The sequence below is a fragment of the Phasianus colchicus genome, chromosome Z, assembly GCF_987193195.1.
Source record: "Phasianus colchicus chromosome Z, bPhaCol1.hap1.1, whole genome shotgun sequence".
Classification (NCBI taxonomy): Eukaryota; Metazoa; Chordata; class Aves; order Galliformes; family Phasianidae; genus Phasianus; species Phasianus colchicus.
In genome coordinates this window covers 24,959,583-24,981,914 of record NC_143476.1, presented here as the reverse complement: position 1 = coordinate 24,981,914, position 22,332 = coordinate 24,959,583, and the positions used below count along the sequence as shown (strand labels likewise).

General features: G+C 44.1%; 1 long non-coding RNA gene across 1 annotated transcript; it reads right to left on the bottom strand.

Moving 5' to 3' along the window:
• Positions 1–13,823: 13,823 nt before the first annotated feature.
• Positions 13,824–17,462, bottom strand: LOC149912748 (uncharacterized). Its single transcript, XR_016462028.1, has 3 exons — positions 16,527–17,462; positions 14,559–14,635; positions 13,824–14,465 (listed from the first exon to the last, which is right to left on the bottom strand). It is a non-coding gene; the product is annotated as an uncharacterized LOC149912748 (long non-coding RNA).
• Between the last annotated feature and the right edge of the window lie 4,870 nt (positions 17,463–22,332).

Genomic DNA, 22,332 nt, shown 5'->3' with positions numbered 1-22,332 from the left:
CAATCATGGTCTTCTTCCTCAAGCCTAGCACTGCTGAGAGGCCTAAATTTTCCCTTCGTGAAGTATTCTCCTGAGCACATACTTTCTCATGCTTTTCCAAACACTGCCCTGTAGTTGCCTGGCTCCACTGTCAATGTGAAGGACACTCACATGGGTGTAGCTCATTCTCACATTCCAAGGGCCTTCCCAGCACCAAAACTTGGATAAAAGCCCTTTGTGTAAATAAGATCTTGTGGTATGACCGACTTGCAAGCACTGTGAAGGAGCAGGCTGGGAAAGGAAAAAAAGCCCTGTGAGGCATTTAGCAGCCTGTGATTTGCTTCCTAGGCTCAGAGGCACAGCTTTGGCCTGAGGGCACTCTGGGACCCCATGAAGGGGCTTGAGGCAAAATTAGGACCTGCGAAAGATGGCTGACCTGTGGTAAACGGAGCAGCTGGCCTTTGCATATGTGGTTAGAAAGCAGGAAGAACTTGTGGCCTGTAAAGCACATGGTCTTGCAACAGCTGTGGGCAATCTGTGACAGACCCAATATAAGCAGATAAAACACACTCAGCTAACCCAAGCTTTCAAAGATCTTCAGGTGCCAAAGGGAACAAGCCTCAGCTTAAAAAAGACTTCTTTTCCAAAGGAACGAATTAAAAATTTCTGCAGATTATCTGGAGGCTGTCTCAACTCTGGTCCTCTGTGAAAGGGCTCAAAAGGGGCTGATATGTCTGTAAATAGTGGCCTTCTTTAAAAGGGCAGATTTGGGACAGGGTGGGCAAGGTGGGGGTAGGGTAGGACAGTGAGCACATGACACTTTCACATGCACCAGCACTGTTCCCCTGACATGTATGGTTCCTTCAGCTTGACCCGCAGACTATCCAGTAGTGATTATTTGTCCCTATTTGTGCCAAGGAGGTTCAGGTTGAATATTAGGAAAAAATTATCCAAAAGAGCAGTGATGCAGTGGCACAGGCTGCCCAGGTTGGTGGTGGAGTCACTGTCCCTGGAGGTGTTCAAGAACCATGTGGATGTGGCACTGAGGGACGTGGGCCCGGTGGGATGGGCTGGTGGTTAGATGTGGTGACCATAACAATTCTATGATCTTAGTCACTTAATTCTCACTGGTATTTTCTCACAGGACTAGCCTTTGCCTCCACAAAGAACACTCAGAAAGCCTGTTTTCAGAAGATTCTAGTAGCTGACTGCACACAATGCTATGCTGCCTGTTCCAGCCTCCAATAGCAGGCAGAAAGAGCAGCAATGTTCCACCTCAGAAGTACAGTTTATGACGCTGCAGTTCCTAACAGCTGGATTTTTAACACCATATGAGGACAGAACAGCTTTTCTGTTACCTACTCTGATGAGAATTCAACCATGGGTCCATGCAGCACAGCAAGGAGGGTGCTTGGAGAGGAAACCATGGTGCATACAGCACATAACAGCCCAACACAGAACAGCAATGTGTGGAAATGTCTTCCATTCACCGCTCAAGCTGAGCTCAGCATCAGCCTCCCCACCATTAGAACAGACTGTAAACACATGAAGCCAGAACGTATTCCTAAGCAGTTCTGCTCAGTCTCCATCTGTGTTGAGGGCGCTGTGCGACAGCAGTGCTCTGTTCTCATGGATGCCATTATCCAGCTGCTTTTACAAACACAGAGGTTCTGAAATAATACATTCTTCCCAACTTGCTCTGTATGCGATGCTCTGAAGGTTCACATCAAACATATTTGTCCTTCTCCATTAGGACACACCGGCATCCTCTCTGCGCTGCTCTCTGTTCTGTGCTGTTCGGGCTGGGGGAGAGCAGTTCTGTGACATTAAATGCATTTAGGTTGCTTGGTGTTGGGCTGCTCCAACCACCTGTGCCTGGAATGGCCACTCTTGAGGCAAAGCGTTGGCACACATCTCAGGAGAAAACAGCTGAGTGCACAGGGGGCTCTTAGTGAGGGACAGAGGGGATGAATGGAGACAGTCTCGCTGCACTTAGAGGAGAAAATGGATGCAGCTCATGTTCAGACACAGAGCAGGGAACATGCTGTACTGAGCACTGTGTTTTCTCTATGTTGTTGTTGTTGTTGTGGCCGCACTTACTGCAGCCTATGGCAGATCAGTTGAACCAGGTGATGTCCTCAGATTCAGTAAAATCAGTGTTTTGAGATTAAATCTACTGATCTCTTACATCTCCTGTTCACAAGAGACGGAAGTGGTGATATGGTTTTCGTTAGTGCAGTCCTACGTGAAGCGCTTGCAGAGCTCCTGGCACCACACTTCTGCTCCACAATGGCTGCCACCCCCACCTCTTAACCACGGCGTGTAGGAATGAGAATCCAGAGAAGAGAGAGGGGATAAATACGGGGATACAGCTCTGCTTCTGCCGCAGCCACAGAGCCTCGGGGAGTGGAGGGGACGTCACGAGGATGCAGCACTCGCTGGTCATCCCGAGGGAACGACAGCTGCAACTCCCCGGGCTGTATTAATGGTACCGGGGCTGCTCTGCAAGTAATGCCTCCGATTTTATTACGCTAGTTATAGCGTATGGCATAGTTAATGGTGATTACTGCGTGGGAAAACAGCGTTCTGCAGCCGAGAATTTGTTCTACCAAATCATGGGATTGTGTTTTTTGCATCTCTTGAAGTTTCCGTGGAAATAAACAGGAGGCATTACTTTTGGAGCGACCACCGCCGAACCTTCCCCCCACCCGCGCCCGCCTCGGGGCAGCAGCCGCGGGCGGGTGGAGGTCGGGAGGGGGGAAGGAAGCGGATCCGCGCATGCGCGGGGCGCAGCGGCTCTTCCTCAGGGCGTTGACACGGAGTTACCTCTCACCTACTTCCCGGCGCCGCGTCCCGGCGGGGTAACTAGCGGTCAGGCGGCGCCCATGCGCAGTGACGGATTGCAGCAGGAGCAGGGCGGCTCCCCCCCCCAAGCCCCCCAGCACGCGTGCCCCTGCTGCAGACCCGAGCCCTCCCCCAGCCTCGGGAGGTCCGCGGAGGGTGCAGCCCGGGTGGCGGCGTCTGTCGGTGCCCCGCACCCGGCTGGACGGGGTGCGGTGTGCTGCCGCGCCGGGGTTACTGCCGGTCATCGTCCCCGGCGCGCTCCCGCGGCGCGCTCCCGCTGCCGGCGGCTTCACGCGGGCGGCGGTGGGAGGGTGCGCTGCCGCGTTGCTGTGGGGGCTTGCTGAGGGCTCTCTTGGAATCACAGGATCGTGGAACAAAATCACAGAATCGTTAAAGTTGGAAAAGAACTCTAAGCTCACCAAATCCTACCATCATCCCATCCCCATCGTGCCCACAGACCACGTCCCTCAGTGCCACATCCACACGGTTCGTGGACACCCGCAGGGACGGTGACTGCACCACGTCCCTGGGCAGCCTGTGCCACTGCATCACCACTCTTTTGGAGAAGAAATTTTCTAATATCCAGCCTGAAATGCAGCCTGGACACAAGGCCTGTGCTGGTGCAGGGGGAGTTTCAGTGTGGAAGGACTAATTCTGAGGAGAACTTTGAGCTCAGGCCAGGCACAGTGTTCAGGAAGGATTTGGGAAGCCTCCAGGCCAGCACCAAAATGCTTCTTCTGAGCTGGGGCAGTGCATGATGAGGGAAGGAAGGCAGCGGGAATGTGTTCTCTGGCCATCTTTCGCAGAAGCAAACTGAAATTTGCAGACTCGCTTTGGAAGAGCTGTGTAGGCTGTTGGTCGCACAGTGCTGAAGCTCACATAGCTTTTTTTAAAAGAGAAAAAGTGTAGATGATGTCGGTGCAATCCACAAGGCCTGACCTGCAGGACGCAGCCACTATGTGAATGTTGTCTTCGAGTTAATAAGGACAGAGATGCAAGCCATCCAGGCTTCGTATCAGCCATCTTTATTACAGATATTCACCACATGGCTGTTGCCCAACCAAACGGGTCAGCAGTGACCTGAACCCACTGGGAAACTGATGGGTTGGGTCGTCCTAGGTTGGTCCTTGGTTTGTCTGTTTGCTGTATGTGGGGGGTTGGCACTGGGTGGTCCTTGGGCTATCCTTCGGTTGTCACTGAATTGTCCTCAGGTTGGCCTTAGGTGGTCTTTGGGTGGTCTTTCGGTTGGCCTTGGGTTGTTGTTGGTGCTGTAGCTTAATTTTAGGCATGTTTCTAGCATATTTAACAGCAGGATAGGCCCCCAAAGCAATCCTCCCTCCGTCTAGCAGAGACCAAAACTGAAGGAGATTCAGTCCTGCAAGAATCTGTAATACGATCCGCGTTTGCTTTCTACTGCTCCATAAAAGCAACTGAAGTACAGCATAACTGTTGTTAAATAGCTGCGAAAAGAGGTGACAGAAACGCTTTTGTTCTTTCAAAGACTATGCTTTACTCCTACTTAGCTTCTTAATCTATAGCGCACACTGACATAAATTACAGAGTATTGCACAGCAACGTAAAATCAAGCAGTAAAGGATTTGGGAGGAATGCTCATTTGCTCTTAGGAGCAGCTTTCCCCACGTAATATCTTGTGATTTGCTATAAAGTTAACTGCTTTCGTTGTTGTTTTTCCACTCCGTGTTGTGCTGCGTTTTCCCTGGATCCACCGCCCTCCCCTTTCAGACTTTCTCCTGTTTCCAAAGCCTTGATGGATTTCTCTCTCTCAGCATTTTACTGCTTACAGGCTGCTGGGTTAAGTTGCTTTCTGGTCATCCCTGTGCTGTCCCTGTGCTGGACAAAGGCACAAGTAAGTCAAAGGGAAATATTTAGATTGCAATGGGAAGCAAAAGGGAAGTTGGAGCAATCATTTATCATCTTTACAGCTTTAAAGATTACTTTTCCTTCCTCCCTGCCCCCCATCACATTGCTCACATGTGTTGATGTGGATTTTCCACTCATATTTGTTATCTTTCACTTCAGGGATATTTAAGGGAAATGGCAGAATTGCTGTTTACTGAATACTGAACTGTCTGGGGGCTCATTACACATACCAGTGGATCCTTTGGCTTCCTCACCTGCCTGTGAGCTGTGGGAAGCTGAAGTACGCTGAAGAAACAGTGTTGAAGACAGTTTTACAAATGCATTTTATTACTTGCACAAAAAACTCTCGACAGGGGCCAAGTGCTTTTTTTAGCAGGTTTGCCATTGAGAACCAAGGGGAATCCACGGAAAATAAAGTCCGTGATGAGAATTAAATTTTCTAAGCACTCTCTGTGCTCCCGTTCCCCTCTTCCCGGTTGTTTCTTGTTGCTCTGCAGCCCGATGTCTGCTCAGCTGCAGCCACAAAGAAAGCTGTGCTCAGGGCAGCAGTGTCTCCTCTCCTCCCCCACCTCACGGTGTCTGCATTTGCTAGCAGCACTCCTGTCCTGCTGCGTGTTAAGATGGTTTTACAATAACTTGCCACCTGAAATCGTGAGAGGACTGTTCTTTAGAAGGGTATTTTCTGCCCTAGGTAGAAAGCCCATGCTTGTGCAGCGCTTCAACAAGACAGGTCATGTCTCTCCAGCTGGGAAACTAAGCTGGGGCCTGCTGTAAACTGAAGTGCCTTTAAAAATAGCACGGGGATCCAAGTGAATTTCCTTGGAAGTGTAATTGGAGCTTTGTTTAATGGAATTTTCACTATCTGGCCCACAAAGACAAGAACTTTGTATGTCAAGTTGAGACGTCCTCACAAGTCCAATACTGAAGACAGCAGTTAGGATCTTCAAGTGTTCGTTTCTATCTTCCCTTTTAGAATCAAAAAGCATATCTGTAAGGAACTAGAGTTATTTCATCTCACACCAGGGAGTTTTTTGGTTCAGATTTATTTTCTTAATTAGCAGGAATATCGTAGAATCATAGAATGGTTTGGGTTGGAAGGGACTTTTCAGATCATCTAGTTTCAACTCCCTGCTGCAGGCAGGGACACCTCCCAATAGACCAGGTTGTTCAAAGCCCATCCAGGCTGGCCTTGAATGCTTCCAGGGAGGTGGTCGTTAGGGTCAATTTAAGACTTCTGCCATGTAGCAGGGATTTCATGAGTAGAGTTCCAGAAAGATTTAACCGAATTGTACATGTGATGAAGAGGATGGATGGGAATTAAGGGAATTAATTTATTGTGAGATGTTCACAGCCAGCTTACACAGTGAGCCAGGTGTGTAAATAATGTTTCTATGCTTCAGGAACTGTCTTCGTATTTGGTTTTGCATAGAACTTAGAGGAATATTTGCCAAGTTACTGGCTAGAAGTCTTATACATTACTGCAGTACAAACATAAAAATGTAGGCATTGTCATAGGCAATAAATGATAATGATAGTAAATCCTTTGTGTCAACTGGAGGTAAAGTCCTAAAGCAAACTATCGCTAAGAATGCAAAGTCAAAAAAAGGAGAAGTGGAAATTAGTTGTCACACCACAAGCTTTTCTCTCCAAGGAATACTGACTTTGAGCTTCTTTGTTTTCAAGTGGATGTTCAACATATGTTAAAGTAAGTGGTGAACATTTCTGTGTGTGAGAAAAACCTGGTATTTTTCTCCTTTTAAATTCTTGCTAAATAATCAGCCCGTGTCCCAGGTGCTGAGAGGCTCACACTCATGCATCTGCGTGCATTTGATTGCAAGGAGAAGGGATTTCAAGCCATCTCTGGTGGTCCTGCCCAGTACTGCCTGAGGTTTGTCAGCACAGCGGTCACCACCGTACATGTCTGAAACAGCATTCAGCTGCAGAAGTTTGGCTGTGAAAAGTGTTCTAGCAAGGCTGTGCATCTTTCTTTTATTTTTTTTTCATTCCAAAACGGTACCACAGAGCGTTGAGCACAATGAACAAGATGAATTCTTTGGCACCAACAGTTCCTTACAGCTTACAGATCTACGCTGCGTCTAAACAGCCTTGTGCTGTGAACAAAAGCCTTCCTATTGGAGAAGTAACTCCCTTCAACTTCGAGAACTGTGCTGAACTCAATAATCTCTTCCTGTTCAACATCTGAGGAATTGAGAGGTTTAATATTAAAAAGAAAACAAACAACAAGATATCTACTGCGGGGCAATTTAGAAGCAGATAGTTCTATGTTGAATCAAACGTGGCACCGAGCCTTCTTATCTGGGGAAGTGAGCAAGTTAAATTTTTGTTAGTGAGAGCATGATTATTGCTTTCCATCACATGCTGCTTATTTCATTTTCCCTTCTGAGCCTGTAACATGCTCTGGGCACTGTGGAAATAACAATTCTTTCTGTGCAACAGAAGCACATTCCTTTCTTTACATGTAATTATCTGTTAGCAATAACTTACAGTTTTCTGCCTGGGTCTGAGTTTTGGCTTTATAACCGCAGCTTGTTGAAGAGATGAAGTAGCACACAGACAATAAATGCAGCTATCTAGGAGTTAGAAACGTACAGGAAATCACTGGGAAATTTCTACAGGAACTTTCTACAAGAATATTTTCCTGATAATCCTTCTGATTGCCATAGCAAGTCACAAACATGACATTTTAGTGTGGGATTGAATAAAACTCTAAATCATATGGCTGAATCCCTTGTTCCTGGAGTTCACTCCAGAGCCTGCAGTACAATGCAGGCTGAATCAAGCAGCCCCACGCCTTCCCTTTGTTTGCCTGATTTCCATCATGCTGGTTCTGCTGTGAACTCACTGCAGCTTCTCATATCTTACCAGAGGTTGCATTAAGTTCAGCCATTTCCAAGGAAAATAGTGGAGAGGGGAGATGGAGGGAGAATGCCCATACCTCAGACACACGCTTTGAATTTATAAGATTTATGGGCTTAACGTTCCTTCCTCCTTTTTCTATTCAGTTGACATGGGGAGGAATACATGTCGTTCCAGCTTTTACATGATCTCATCGTACAGCTCATGAATCCTAAGCATGCTGCTTGGTGCAGTCTGGGGTAGGTGCTGTCCGGGAGGACTGCTTTATGTTTTCAAGTTGGTGCCATTCAGTGAGTGTGCAGGACATGCATTTTTCCAGACATGATATTAACAGCAGCCAGGATACAAAAACCCCAGTGCAAACAGGGTCTGTGTTTGACTGCAAAACTGCACACACACTAGAGAGATGCTCTAATCATGAGTAATTGTTGGCATTCCCTACTTATTATTACTTGAGAATTTCTTTGAATTGGTCTCTAACCTGACAGGAGGAATCATAGCCAAGAGTGGAAGGAAACTTTAGAATTGTGTACCCCCCTGGGGCCAGCTGGGTCAGTTTGCATGGTGCAGTGATAAGTCCTTTTTCTGGAGGGAAAAAAGAGGAGGATTTTGTGGGAGTCTTTAACTATCAGGGAAACCTGTCTCACCCTGACTTGCTTTTCCCATGATCACAGCTGATATGGACATGGGTGACACTGGTTACAAATGGTATCTGTCAGGCTGATTCACTGCTGACAAAAAGTTTTACTTCTATTTTCTTGGTATCCATGCACACTTTGAAAGAGATGTCCTGTTTTAGACTACAGTTTTACACCATTAGGATATCTTGAATTAAGTTATGCCCATATCTTCAGTGGCAGTTACCCTTTGCATTTTACAGCTTGACGGTTTTGGTCCATACACGCACCAGACAAAAGCACCTAGATCCTTTGGTTTGCATGTCTTTGCTCAAGTTAGGAAACATTCAACCCATTTCTGCTGCTGTGCTGTCAGAATAACAACAAAAAAGGTTGTTAGAAGTAAACAAAAAATCCCACCCATGTGTCTTTTCATTTCTTAATTTCTTCCCATAACTTACATGGAAGAGTTTCTTCACATTATTTTTAAATTTCCTTTGTTGAGCCTATGCAAAGTGTTCATTGGCTGGAGCAAGAGGGGGCAAAGGGTTTTTATGAAGAAGAGACCCAAACTTCACGTTTTATACAATGTTGGGTGATTGGCACTCTGTGCAAAGCTCAGCTCGTGTATGGCTTTTGTGGCAGAAAAAAAAATTGTGTGTTGTACATCGTAATTTATACCTGTCAGTTCCTTCAGACAGTCTTCCTGCATCTAAAATTACATCAAAATCCTGGAATCACAGGGGCTCAGCCTGACATGTACCCTCGTGTGATGGATACACAGTGACAAAACATGTGATGGCAAAGTTTCTGCTAATTTAAAATAGCTGTGACCTAATATTGTATACATTTCTTTGGATACAACTGAAACCTTCTCTGAATTTCTCTTCAGCTGGAAGGGGGATATTCTCAGACTACACTGCTTTGTCTCAAAACAACCACCCTCCTACTGAGTATTGCTTCTGTTTTGTGGCCTGGTTTCACGAAGGCTTAACTTCCTTTCTTCATCAGTGCTAATAAACAGCAGGGAAGGGTAGAAAAGCAGAGGAGAAAACTGTATGTTAAATAGGGCAGAGTTGAGAAGATCTGATGGGGAAAACATCTTGGCTGAAAATAGGAGAAGAGCCAGGCCAGTGAGAAGAGGCTTGTTGATAAAGATCTCTTGAGATAAGTTTTAGGAAAGGAAAAGGATAGGAGACAAGATTTTTCAGTGCAGTACAGAAAAAGAAATGAAATATCAGGGAAGTTTCATTTTCCTTTTAAAACGTGATTGTCTGCTAACAGCTGTTTGACTGAAAGGAGAAGTCACCTGGCAAAAACTCTTTAAATGTCACAAAATCACAGAGCCATAGGGGTTGGAAGGGACCTCTCGAGATCATCAAGTCCAACCCCTGCTAATGCAGGTTCCCTACAGCAGATTGCACAGCAAAGTGTCCAAGTAAGTTTCGAGTATCTCCAGAGAAGGAATTTCCACAGTATCTCTGGGCAGTCTGTTCCAGTGCTCTCTCACCCTCACAGTGAAGAAGTTCTTTCTCATGTTTGTTGGTAACTTCCTGTGTTCCAGCTTGTGCCCACCACCAAAAGGAGCCTGGTTGTCCAGTTGACACCCACCCTTCAGATATTGATAAGTATTGATAAGATCCCCCTCAAGCTTCTCCAGGTTGAACGATCCCAGATCTCTCAGCCTTTCCTTATACAGAAGATGCTTCAGGCTCTTTGCTGGACTCCCTCCAGTAGTTCCCTGTCTTTCTTGAACTGTGGAGCCCAGAACTGGACACGGTGCTCCAGATGTGGCCTCACAGGGGCAAAGTAGAGAGGGAGGATCACTTCTGTGTACTTGCTGATGACACTAAGGCTATGCTATGGTTAGAAACAATGTGTTAGCTGGCAGTCACAGTGAAGACTCCAAAGACAAGACCTAGTGAAAATATACTGGTTTACATACAGGTGTAATAACCTCTACAGCAGTTTAAACAACTGCAGGCCCAGAACAGTGGCTTTTGGGACTGTTTTTGGCTTGATTTCTGTTCTGGAGGTATGGTATTTGTTCTCTACTGTGGCCAATCTTCTTGTGGTTCTTTTTATCTTCTTTGCATAGGCTCAACAAAGGAAATTTAAAAATAATGTGAAGAAACTCTTCCATGTAAGTTATGGGAAGAAATTAAGAAATGAAAGGACACATGGGTGGGATTTTTTGTTTACTTCTAACAACCTTTTTTGTTGTTATTCTGACAGCACAGCAGTAGAAATGGGTTGAATGTTTCCTAAATATTCTTCTTTTTATACAAGAAAAACAAATGCAAGTAGGAAAACAATTACATGAGCCTTTACTCAAAGAAAGACCAATATGAGGCACACATATGAATGAAGATAGCCTTCATCCTGGCATTTCATCAGTTTTGAGTGCTTGACTTTTCCACCATCACAGTTTCCCAGTGAGGACTTGTGTGTGCATGTTTGTTTGATGCAGGGAGATCCTTTGCCCAGGAGATGAGGAGTTAAACCTCCCAGCCATTAAAGCACTGGGCAGCCCTTCAGTGAATGAATAATTCCTGGGCATATATTCTCTCAAAGCTTGGCAAATGGTAGTTTACTTCACGCACACTGAGTGTGTCCATGTGAGGGGTTGTGCTCAGTTGTAAATTCGTTTTTATCCTTACAGTGTAGGCCAGCTCTAAGTCATGTTGAGATTGAACTGGTGATACAGTGGCCCATGGAAAAGGAGGGATGTTTTGCAGTAATTAGTCATATTTAAAACACGTCCCGGCAATTCAGCAATTTGAAAAAGCAAACTTCCTGTCTGTATGTGCCAGGCTTTCATCATGCTCTTGCACTGGTGTAACCTAGCTGGGAACATCACATGTGCCCTAGTTTATTCCATGACAGATCTCAGCTCAGTAAGAGCAGGAAATGTTAGTACAGGCTGGGGATGGTGAGAAATAAAGGTTGTCTTCTAATGTGGAAGGAGTTGGGAGGAAAGGATGAGAGCGGATGAGGTTTGAACTGAAATAACACTAGAACACATTACTTATTCTGGCAGTATTTTTCTTTCATTCCAGCATGGAAGCTCATTGATAACTGCTCTTTACTATAGTTTTTCCTCGGGATAAATATGGATGAAATGCTTTAGAACCCAGTCTTGTCAGAGAGAAAGTGCACCCCAACCAGATTCTCACCCTTGTATAATTTACAAACTTTCATTAAAACCAGCAGATGGGGATTCATCCATTTGTTTAAAACTCATTGTGCTTGGGAATAATTAATTAAGCTTGTGAGAATGTGATGAGTGCAAACTTTGCTATGAAGGACTGTGAGATTTCAACCGCCCTGATGCTGCCTTGCAGCCCGATTGAAGGTGTGCAGGATTAGGTGCAATTTTCATGTGGTAGAGGGGTGCTTTTCACATAAGTTTTCCTGTCAGAAAAGTTTGGCAACGTTTTTCCTTTAGTACTTGCATGCAGGGCCCTGGTCTAATGCAGTTCCATATAAATTGTTAGTGTTCCTGGAACTGTTCTAACTGGAATCTCTGATGAGCAGAAAGTACAGCCATCTTGACCTGTAATTACATGAAAAGCTGAAATGAAGTGTCTCCTCCTTCCCTTTACCATCTGCTCTTGAACTGATGTGGGAGGAAAAATGAGGACTGATTGTGTCCTATCCATTACTGAGTACTCTCCTTTATTCCGCATTTATATAGAGCTGAAAAAAAGGCTTTGACTGTAGCCAGTCTCCACTGATATAAAATAATCACTCGTCTTATACAGAGCAGTAGGGAGGAACTTGAGTCAAAGGTGACTGACAGTGATTTGTGAAAGTGCCAGCAGTGGGGTCATTCTATGTATTGGTTTGCAACGCCTCTCTTCTATGCCATTATTTCGATGTAGTCTTGCATTCAGCCTCTACTTCATGGTCATATGCAGCCCTGAGTCAGTCTGTACATCTTAAAGAACTGGGGAAGGCTGGCCATCTGCCGTGTACTGCTGCTGCCAAGATTCCTTGGAATATTAACAGCGAGACAAAGCCTAGCTGCCGGCAGTCTCCATCTAGGAAGCGCCAGGGAGCACGAGTGAAAAGATGCAAATACAAAAACGGACTCTGCAAATCAATGCCAGGAACAAAAACCTGAAAGGGACGTGATTCTGAGATTCTCAGGAAAGTATGGTTCAAATAGATCTGGTTTACATATGTGGTTCTGATAATTCACTGTATGGAAGGAAACATGCAGTTAGGTGGGAGCCTATTACTGTTGATATGTAAAGGCATGGGTTAAAACTAGAGTTTAGTTTCTCTTTTTCATAAAATCAGCTTTGCTTTTTCTTCAATTCTCTTTTATTGTCTTCACTGCTTTTCTTCAGCAAATGGCTTAGGTGCACAGGCCCACACACTCTCAAATCTTAGACGCATGCCAGAAAAATGACTAGTAAGAATGTTCTCTAAAAGCACAGTATAAATGGGAAGGGGATATGTTAACTGTGTCTGTCCCAATCCTTTCACTTGCCAGTTCCAAGGAGAAAAACTCCATGCTTGAAACATCTTTTTGTGCATGGTAGGTAACTATCAAACAGGAAGCGCATCTATGGACAGCGGTGAGTCATTCAGGTCTCCAGAGCCTGTTCCACTTGGTAGGGGAGCCAATAACTCCTGCACTGCTGGGATGTTTTGAGACCTGAAATGCAGAAGCTTGCACAAAGCTCTGGTAGTGGTCAGTACACAGTATGGGCAGTACACTCACACTGCCGTTCCCAAGATGGCTTATACTGTGCAAAAGGAAAAAGCGCCTTAAAATTCCTCACCACTGGACCTCTTCTAAGCAGCTACAGCATGATGGGATTTCCTGTGAGAGCAGTGCTCCAGCCATGCTTTATAGGGCCCAAGCCCTTCTGCAGCTCCCCCGTGGCAGAGCACTGTGGTTTGTGCAGCTGAGCACGCTTGCAGTGCAGATCTGTGCAGGTATGCTTTACAGCTCTGTTCCTTCCCTTCATGGGGAGAGCCTTGTGGAAGACTGTGAGAAGATCCCTTTGGAAGTCATTTTTTCTACCCAGGATCAACAAAAATTTAAGCTTTCCTTAACAGAATTCCGCATTAAGATGCCATGGGTTATCATCCAGGAAATTAAAGGTATATCAATGTAAAGATATCGTGTAAATCAAAATGGATTCCTGCTTCCTGCTGCCATTCACTGGTAGGTTGCACTCAGTTTGCAGAGTGCCAGTGTGTAAGAGAGGTTATGTTCCAGCTGCAGCCCACAGGGACACACCTGCACTGGGGCAAGAGCAGATAAGCTGCTTACTGCAGACAGGATTCTTAATTCTCCTTAAAACTGACCCAAAGAAACCCCTGAAAGAATATTTATTTTTCTTCTCTCTGGATGGAGTTTGTTCTTGTGTAGGCAGGATGAGAATGCATCCACAAATCACTGCTGTTTTTATTTGTCCATGTGTAATGAGCTTTGTGGTCAGAGAGAACCGATGAAAACATTGATAATTATGCTTTGAAAACTCTGATTTATGGTTGATACAAAACTGAAACGTTTGTATGTTTTATGTGTTTGTTTAAAGTCTTAGATTTTTTTTTCCTAGTTCTTCCTAGCTTTTATTCATTGTCTTTTAACTTCAACTGAATGAATGGTAGCAAGAGCAAAGGAAAGAAAGAACAAAAGGAGAGCACTTTTGTGTTTTAGTTTAGGATAAGGAAGTATTTTTTTTTTTTATTTTGTAGACAGCAGATACGTTTTCATTTTTACTTTGATAGGCCAGTTCTGGAGACAGAAGAGTCTGAATGACTTTCCCAGTTAGCTCTCCAACTGTTGGTCCATCCATGCAGTCTCAGATTTCCCAGTTATAACACCCTTTAGCTCGTGTTGCTACATACGATCTGCTATGCAGGAATCCATCCTGGGCACAGTATTTCTTTATTTACGCAATGTTACTTGCATATATCTCTCTCGTCTTCCCACCGCTCATATGCCTGAACTGTAATTGCATAGAGAGGAGTTTGCATAAGCTCTCTGCCTGTAGAGATTTATTTATCATGAATACTGAAGCATATACAAACAGACCATTAATATTTCCTTCAAACAGTACCCTAATTATTATGTGCAATGTTTAGAAGCAAACAAGGAGAACTGGTAAGGTGTTGTGACTCCAGAGCTGTCACTGCTGTGTCCCATAGAAATTTCAGAGAGCGCTGGCAGCTTTGAAGGTAGTCATCTGTGAGGAGCTGACTCAGTCGTCCATTAAAAAGGACAACAAACTTGGAAAATTAAAACTGAAAGACAAACCCCAAAATTTCAAAGACAATCTTGGAGAATTTTTGAGTGGATTCTTTAAAGTTGCTTCAGAAACTGGGACAACCACTTACCTAACTTGCAGAGTCCAGGAGCAGCCTTACCTCCCTGTAGCAAATCACAGAACATGCAGATGGACTGCACCAAATCTCTGTCAGAGATAAACAGGCAAAGCCTGATCAATAGAGGGTGAATTTGAAGAAGACTGAACTTCTTCTGTGGAAGGAGTCTGTTGACAATAAGCATTTATTGTAAACAAGATCTCACCTGTTTACTAATAGGCATCCAGATAGTTCCTTGGCCTTCTAAGACCAAAAAGTGGTTATGGGATGGGGAAAGGAAAAGAGCAATGATGCCTAGTTCCAAATGCATAGTTCCCAAAATGCCTAGTTCTCAGTGAGAAATTATTTGCAGAGAAACTGTAGATTTGCAGAGGAAATACTAAAGTAGTACTGAGTTAATGAGCCCAGTGTGTTTACATGGAGTACCGTCCTGCATGAATGGGTGAGACCTGGAGCCCCTCAGATTAATCTCTAGAAGTGATTGCAACCAGATCTCTTACAGCATAGGAACACTGACATACGTCTACAAAGATATATCAGCTCATAACTCCCTATGATTATAACAACAGGTAATGAGTGACCTACTAGAAGCACCAGTGGAAAAAATGTTATTACAGAAATGGGATTGTGTATGTTTCCTATATGGTTTTTCTGATTGCAGCTTCTTAGGACTTAGTACCATTTTGGACTCCTGCATTGCAATAACTTGGCAAGGTGATATTTCCTGTATTTTAATAATTAAAAAAAAAAAAAAAAATCTAGCAAAACTTAAAATGCTTGTTGATCTGGTGGTAAACTGTGGGAGGGCTTTAAATAATTTGCCTTGCAGCTACTTGTATCCTCTCCTTTGTTTAGTGTGCCATATGCAGTAGCCTTCTATTCTTTTATATAGCTCTTTGGCAACTAACATTTTTGGGTGGGTTAACCAAAATTGACCTGATTAGGAATCATTTGCACAGCAGATTTCTTTTTGGTAGACTACAGTGATTCCTTATCCCACACATGAACAAAGAGCAGTCCTGGAAAGCTCAGTCAAAACATTTGTTCCTGGTCTTAACTTCCTTCAGAAAGATAGAAAAGTCAGCACTGATGAGCAGCTTAGGGAAGAAGCCTGGACAAAGACTGTGGGATACAGAATTTGTTGAAAGATTCTTTCTTGCATGCCAAAGAAGAAAGAGAACAAATTTTTACAAATACTGAGAAAAATGACATAAAGAGATATAATATTGCTGTGTAATTTTGGTGGGGCTGATACTGAAGACATTGGCTTTCTGAAGGATAAGGTTCTGTGGGATGTTCTGAGGCTTTAAAACAGAGAAGTCATTAGCAGGAAAAGGAGGAAGCTCAAGAATTGTTTGTTTTTATGGAAAGTCTCCCTAACGTGACAAGGAGCCAAATGAGCGACTATGTAGGGATTCAAAGACAGAGAGAAACAAGGGTTGTCTTTTTCTCCTCCAAAAGCAGAGGGGGCTCAGAATGTTGCATTATTCTTGTTACAGGGGCAGATGGAAATGTGCAGAAGGGGAAACATCGGGTGAAAGGAGACTCTCTGAGTTGAAAGGAAAGAGAGAACCTCTCCAGAAGGAAAGGAAGGATCTGGGATACCGAAGTCAGAGTTTTAATACTGGACAGTAGACTGCATTTCACACTTGGGCACACCATGTGGGGATAAAGAGGAAAACTATCTGGGATGACAAGAAAGGATGCGGATCATGTTCTGGAGCTTTTCTGGAAATGTACCATAGATGTTCCTCCAGCAACCTCCAGGAAGGTTGCTGATATCCTGACCAGCAACTGCACAGTTGCTTGTACAAACACGCAAAGCAAGTTAGAAACAACACTTGCAGCAATAGGATTAGTCCCTACAGCTACCCACTCACTCAGTAACAGAGAGGGGTGCATAAGACAAGCTTAAGCTCAACTATCCCCTCCTGCTACAGATGCTATTGAGAGAATTAAGAGGAAAGGGGAGATAAATACCTTTTATTCAGATTCAGACCAAATAAGCAGGAGCAGGAACTGCCTCTTCTCAGAGCCAAGAAGGAGACAGTGTCTGCAGCACATGTTGGCTACGCCCTAGATCCAGCCCCGGATGCCTGCAAGTAGCTAGAGAATGCAGAGGTCAAGCCTGCTGTCTTGATAAAAGAGCTCAGAACATTCAGAAAGTGAGGCTACTTCAAAAGGGCAAAATATAACTGTCAGAACTTAAAAGTGGTCCTGTTTTTTTTTTTAATGTGGAAGCATAGCGCAGAGTGCTCAGCCCACGCTGAGCAGGCACATAACCTAGTGAGAGGAAAACAAGTTAGGCTGTACAAAGCAGACTGCAATGTCTGTCAGCAAGTGTGGAAGTCAGCTGGAAATTCTGAGCAGCTCTGGAAAGATGTGGGTTTGAATAGAGATCCTTCATTTTCCAATATGACTTCAGCTTGATGTCCAGGGAAGTGCCTGAATTGAAAAGATACCTTTAAGGCTCCATTGCAGGAGATGCTTCTCCAGCTGGATGAACAGAAATAAAAGCTAGCCTCCATCCCATCTCTGAGAACAGTTGCCCCTGGAAAAGGAGGGGAAGGAGAGGTGTCTCTTGTTTCCTGGAAAGCAAGACCCCTGTGGGATGGCATGGATGTTCAAAAGCTTGGTAAAACTGGGTGTTCATGGGCTTGCTAAAGGCAGATGTGTGAAAAGAGGAGGAAACGGGTCTGACAAAAAGTATGACTTCTTTAAGGGAGATGAATGTCATAGCAAGCAAGAATCCTATATCTTCCCTTCTCACAGACATGGAAACACTGTCAGAAGGAGTGAGGCACTTTTTCAGCTCCACGCTGCAGGTTTGATGGGAACAGAGCAAGCTGGAGGAAACTGTTGTGATCCTAAAAGCGCAGCTCTTCTTGGGTGGAAGCCAAGGGGCTTGCTAGCCTATATATTGCACCGCAGCAAAGTAAAAACCTTCTGGGGCCTGAGGATGGCCTGTTCTGTGTATAAATCCTTTAAAAGGATCAGAGCTAAGGTATGGCCTGCCTTCCTCCATGGCCTCTTGTTGCTGAAGCAGACAGAACTGGTATGGGGCAGTCCTTCCTCCCTTTCCTTCTGGTTCACAAACTGGGTTTGAACACTTGACAGTGCCCTTCCTTCCCTTCTTGAGTTTGTTATCTAGTGAAGGAAAAACATCACTTCCTGAGACTAAACCCCCCCCCCCCCCCCCCACGAGGACTTGCACTGAGTGCTGTGGTGTGCAGCTCCAGATCATGGGAAATTTGGTAACCAGGAACTAACCTGTCTCTACTTACAGATTAGAGGGAGCACCAGTGGCTTCTGCCATCAAATTCCCAAATGCACATCTCTGCTGGCTTATGGAGCTGCCCATCCTCCCTGTATAAAAGGCAGAATCTGTTATAGCTCCAGTTCAGGAGTCCTTATTCAGGCAAACAGTTCACTGAGCTTCCTGAGCACTGATTTAAATAAAGATTTTTGATCATTCAATTCTTTATCTCTCTAAAATCATTGTTTAAGAAAACAGACAACTACAGTTGATGGGAGATGGCATTTGGCTGGCCACAAGGAAACATTTGGAAGTCACCACTTTAATTTATATTTCCAGGGTTAAGTTGCTGAAGTTTAAACCCAGGTCAGTTGATTTCACATAAGTTAAGATTTGTCCATCAATTTAGAAGCCATGTTGCATCCTTTTATTCAGCTTTCTTTGCATTTGACTTGGTCCTGTGTCTGCTAGACTTCACTTCTGTTTTGTGATGAAGCTTTGCTTCCTTGTTCTATTCACTGAGGATGTTACTAGAATGAGCATCTTTCACTGGGGTCGAAGCACAGAAATTTTCAAGCATGGGCTTTGTTCACATTGCATTTTTCCGTTCTCCATAACTAACCATTCAATTACATTAATTACACAGAAACACTGGTTTGTACAGGCTAGACTGTCCTTGTTGTATGGCAGTGTACACGTAAAGGCCCACTGAAGCATTTTTCTGAAGGAATCCTATTTGTTTGAAATGTGGACAGTTGCACAAAGGAATACTGAAATGTTAACACAAAAATATATACATGCTGCTTGCCATTATAAGGTGTACCTCTGCGGAATATGAGAAAGGAATAGACTTAGTATAAAATTAGAATTGCTACATTAGGTTTATTTTAGTTGGCAACTCTACATATTTTCTTTGCTCTTCAAACTATAGGTTAGACTGTGATTTGGGAAAATCAGCTTGTTTCTGGCAAACTGAAAGATTTTTACCACTAAGTATTTGGCCACAGGTATATTTTACATCCAAAATGTAGTAATTTTGTTAAGAGTGAACCTCACACCACTTCACTGTATATATAGATAACTGTAGATGTAATTTTGCACGTGCTTGTATTTAATGCTAAGCATTTATGAGAAATGACAAGGCTGTGCTTGTGGGAATGGGACCTCTTCTTAAAATAACAGCAGTAATTTGGCAACTAACCTTCACCAGAGACAGTTTTTAGATCACCCTTCTTCAACACAAGATATGTTCCATTAAGAAATGTTACTCATACTACTTCAGTTGTGACTTGAATTTGTCTGAGCTTCAATATATTTATGTTGTACTAAAAAGATTTAGAAATATCTCATTAATTACTGAAAGCAGATTGAAACATACATTTATACAGATGGATGGAGAGAAGGTTCTGTCCTCCATCAGGCACTGGAACAGCCTGCAGCGTACTTTGTTCAGAGGGCACAGTCTTCCAGGTTCAGCACTTGATATGGTACAGATAAGCACCTCAAGGCTTCCTCACTGCATGGTGGAGAACAGACAGGTCATTACGCCTCTGCAGGTGCTTTTCCTTCTTTCCGGCTGGAACGGTGTGTCTTGTAGACTGAGTGTTGCCTCATTTTGTGTTAATAAGGTGAGGGGAAAAATGTGAGCATGGCAGGCTGCACTGAAACGCCTGATGCAGTCATTTGTACTCACTGAACTGTAAATCAGGCTGAAGTGACTAACTCCCATGTTGGGAAGTATAAATTGAAGATGAGATGCTCAGTGAGAGTTTAATTTGCTATAAAATAACAATGCAGCTATTTCTTATTAAAAATTAAGAGTCTCTTTCCAGGAAGGCCTTATGAAAACTGTCATCTCAGCTGACTCAGATACTGCTAATCAAGGGAAAGAGTAAAGCAACACAGAACAGATGATTGAAAAGCTGACTAGCCTTCACTGTGTACCCCAGAATACAACACAGAAGAGTCTGGAAACTAATGTTGTGCTGCCAAGTAATCAAGAAGAGGAGATAAAAACTCTTCAAAAAGCACAGACATCCTACTAATATGTTATCTTCCCTCCTTCCTGAACTAAGCCTGAGCTAGTTCACCTGGATTTAAAACATTTCCAGGTGAGACGTTTCATCTCAACAGCTGACTGCAAAGGGTGTATCAAACAGTGGCATTCTTTATTTCTGAACTCTGCCTTAGAGCTCCTGTGTTCACAGCTAAGCAGTTCTTGGTGTGACTGGCTGAGTTGTCTGCCTCCTCTAGCATCTAGATGGCAAAGCTATCAGTCTTGCACGCTCAACAATAGTGTGTTTTGCCTTGTAGAAGCTACCAGTAAGTAGGAACAACTTTTCCTCAGCAAGAACACAGCATGTTCTCCTATTTTGAGTTCCATCCCTTCATTCCACTTCAGGTTATCTTGTCCATGAAGAGCAATATTCATGTTCTTTGATCTCTCGTTGTGCCCCTCAGTAGCCTTTCCCTTGCACCCAGCCTTGGACCTAGTGTGGGCTGCCTTTTCCAGACTTGCAAAAAGAAGGTCGCAGTGAAAGTGAGTGAGAAAACTAGCCTTTGGAAAAGAACAGGTCATGTGTGATCTGGAAAGGCATGCCATGGGAGCTGTGCTTTGGGCAATACTGGCAGGCTCTGAAATGGCTGATGATAGGCCCTGAAGGGTCTGCTGGCAGTGGAGGACCCATAGGGAAGCTGAAGAGTAATGGAAGGCAAGGAGCGGTGGAGGAAGTTGAGTAGAAAACAAGGGGCAGCAGAAAGAAACCGTTGCACAGAGCCTAATGTCCTTCATTGCCTCATAGAAAGAATTGAGAAGGACTGAGCATAACATTAATGGAAAGCAAGAGGTAACGGGGCTGGAGAGTAGGTAAGAGTGGTGTTTAAGGGGAACAGGATTTGTGGAAAGGACAGAAGGGTGTTCCCCAAAGTGTTTAATTGTTTATAGTGACTTGACTCAGCTGTCAGACACCCAAGAAAATGTAAATTTGATAAATGCTATCCAGTGGCACACAAAGATGCTCTTGGACCAAGTATTTAGCAAACTCAATTAAGTACTCCATTTTCTTCCAGTGAACAGCTGTTTGTTAAATGCTTTACTGGAAGATGGATATCTAAATGCTTTAACAGTTGACACAGATGCTGATTTCCAAAATTAAAGGAAGTCATCCCTTCTGATGATGTTTAAAACACCAACTCACTTTCCCTTTTTAGGAAAAGTGCAAAGATTGAAAGCTATAATATATGGTGAAATCTGTAAGCTGCACTTACCAATTAAAGACCTACAGATTAAAGACCTAGTGCTTGTTTCAGTTTTGCAACCAGGTGAATGCATAGCCAGTGTATGTCTCTTTCAGTCAGTGCAGTTGGGCAGCAGCTGCACTGGAGAATCTGGGATCAAAAATGGGGTCTAGTTTTGTGTTTCCAGTCCCAAGCCCCTCGTTATGATGGTGGCTGAGGGAAGGAGCATCGGTCACTGTTGGAATGAATATCGGCTCCCATTCAGTGCAGAAGGACATGCATTGTTAGTCTGAATATGTTCTGCTATATAAGACATTTCAGTGGATAGCATTACTTCAGATCACAGTCAGTCCAAGATCTCTGGAGATTGATGTCAGGTACTTGTATTTCTGTGCTCCTCTAAGAACATGCAGTTTCCTCAGTAACCATGGATTATCCAGGTTGCTTATAATGAGGTAGAGCATTAACAACGGCATGTTCAATAACATCATTGACTTCACTGTGGATGAGCAATGGCAGTGCATTATGTCCTCACAGGGAACCATAATTGTCTGTCTTTTGTGCACTGTTTTCATTCATAGAGTGTCTTATGCAATGGAAATGCACTTCTATGCTTTCATAAATTGCAGAGCAGAGCTTCCGAGTGCTCCTGACATGTACTGAGCAGAAATTTTAGAGTGGATTTGATGAAGGTTGCTTCTGGGAAAAGAGCCTAGCTGGGAGGACAAGGTGCCTTGAGATTGGTAATTGCTAAGCTCAGTAACATGCTGTTTCTCAGCTAGCCATCATTTGTGTGTTCTATATTTGGAGCAGGTGCATTTGGGCAGTGTGAATGTTTAAGCTGGGGTCAGCTTGCTTTTTTAAAGTTTGTGAATTTACTTTGTCCAAGAACTGCCTCAGAAACTGACTCTTGATTATGGATGAAGAATAGAGCATTCTCTTTCATGGTTCCTTTCTGTTTCTTGACCACCAAGTGACAGAGACCAGAAGCTCTGCTCCTCCTGAAACTTCTGTTGCTGGTAGTGATGTGTTAGCTCGGCATCTGAGGATGCAACCAGTGCCCACCTTGTGCTAACTGGTGGCACCCGATACATGAGCCAGTGCAGGTGCGGAGCTGAGGCTGGTGAGAGCACAGGGCTCTCCCTTGGCCTTTACCCTCCCTTTCACTTTAAATGTTAGCAAAAATTCCTTCTCCGAAAGAGCAGTGATGCAGTGGCACAGGCTGCCCAGGAAGGTGGTGCAGTCACCGTCCCTGCGGGTGTTCAAGAACCGTGTGGATGTGGCACTGAGGGC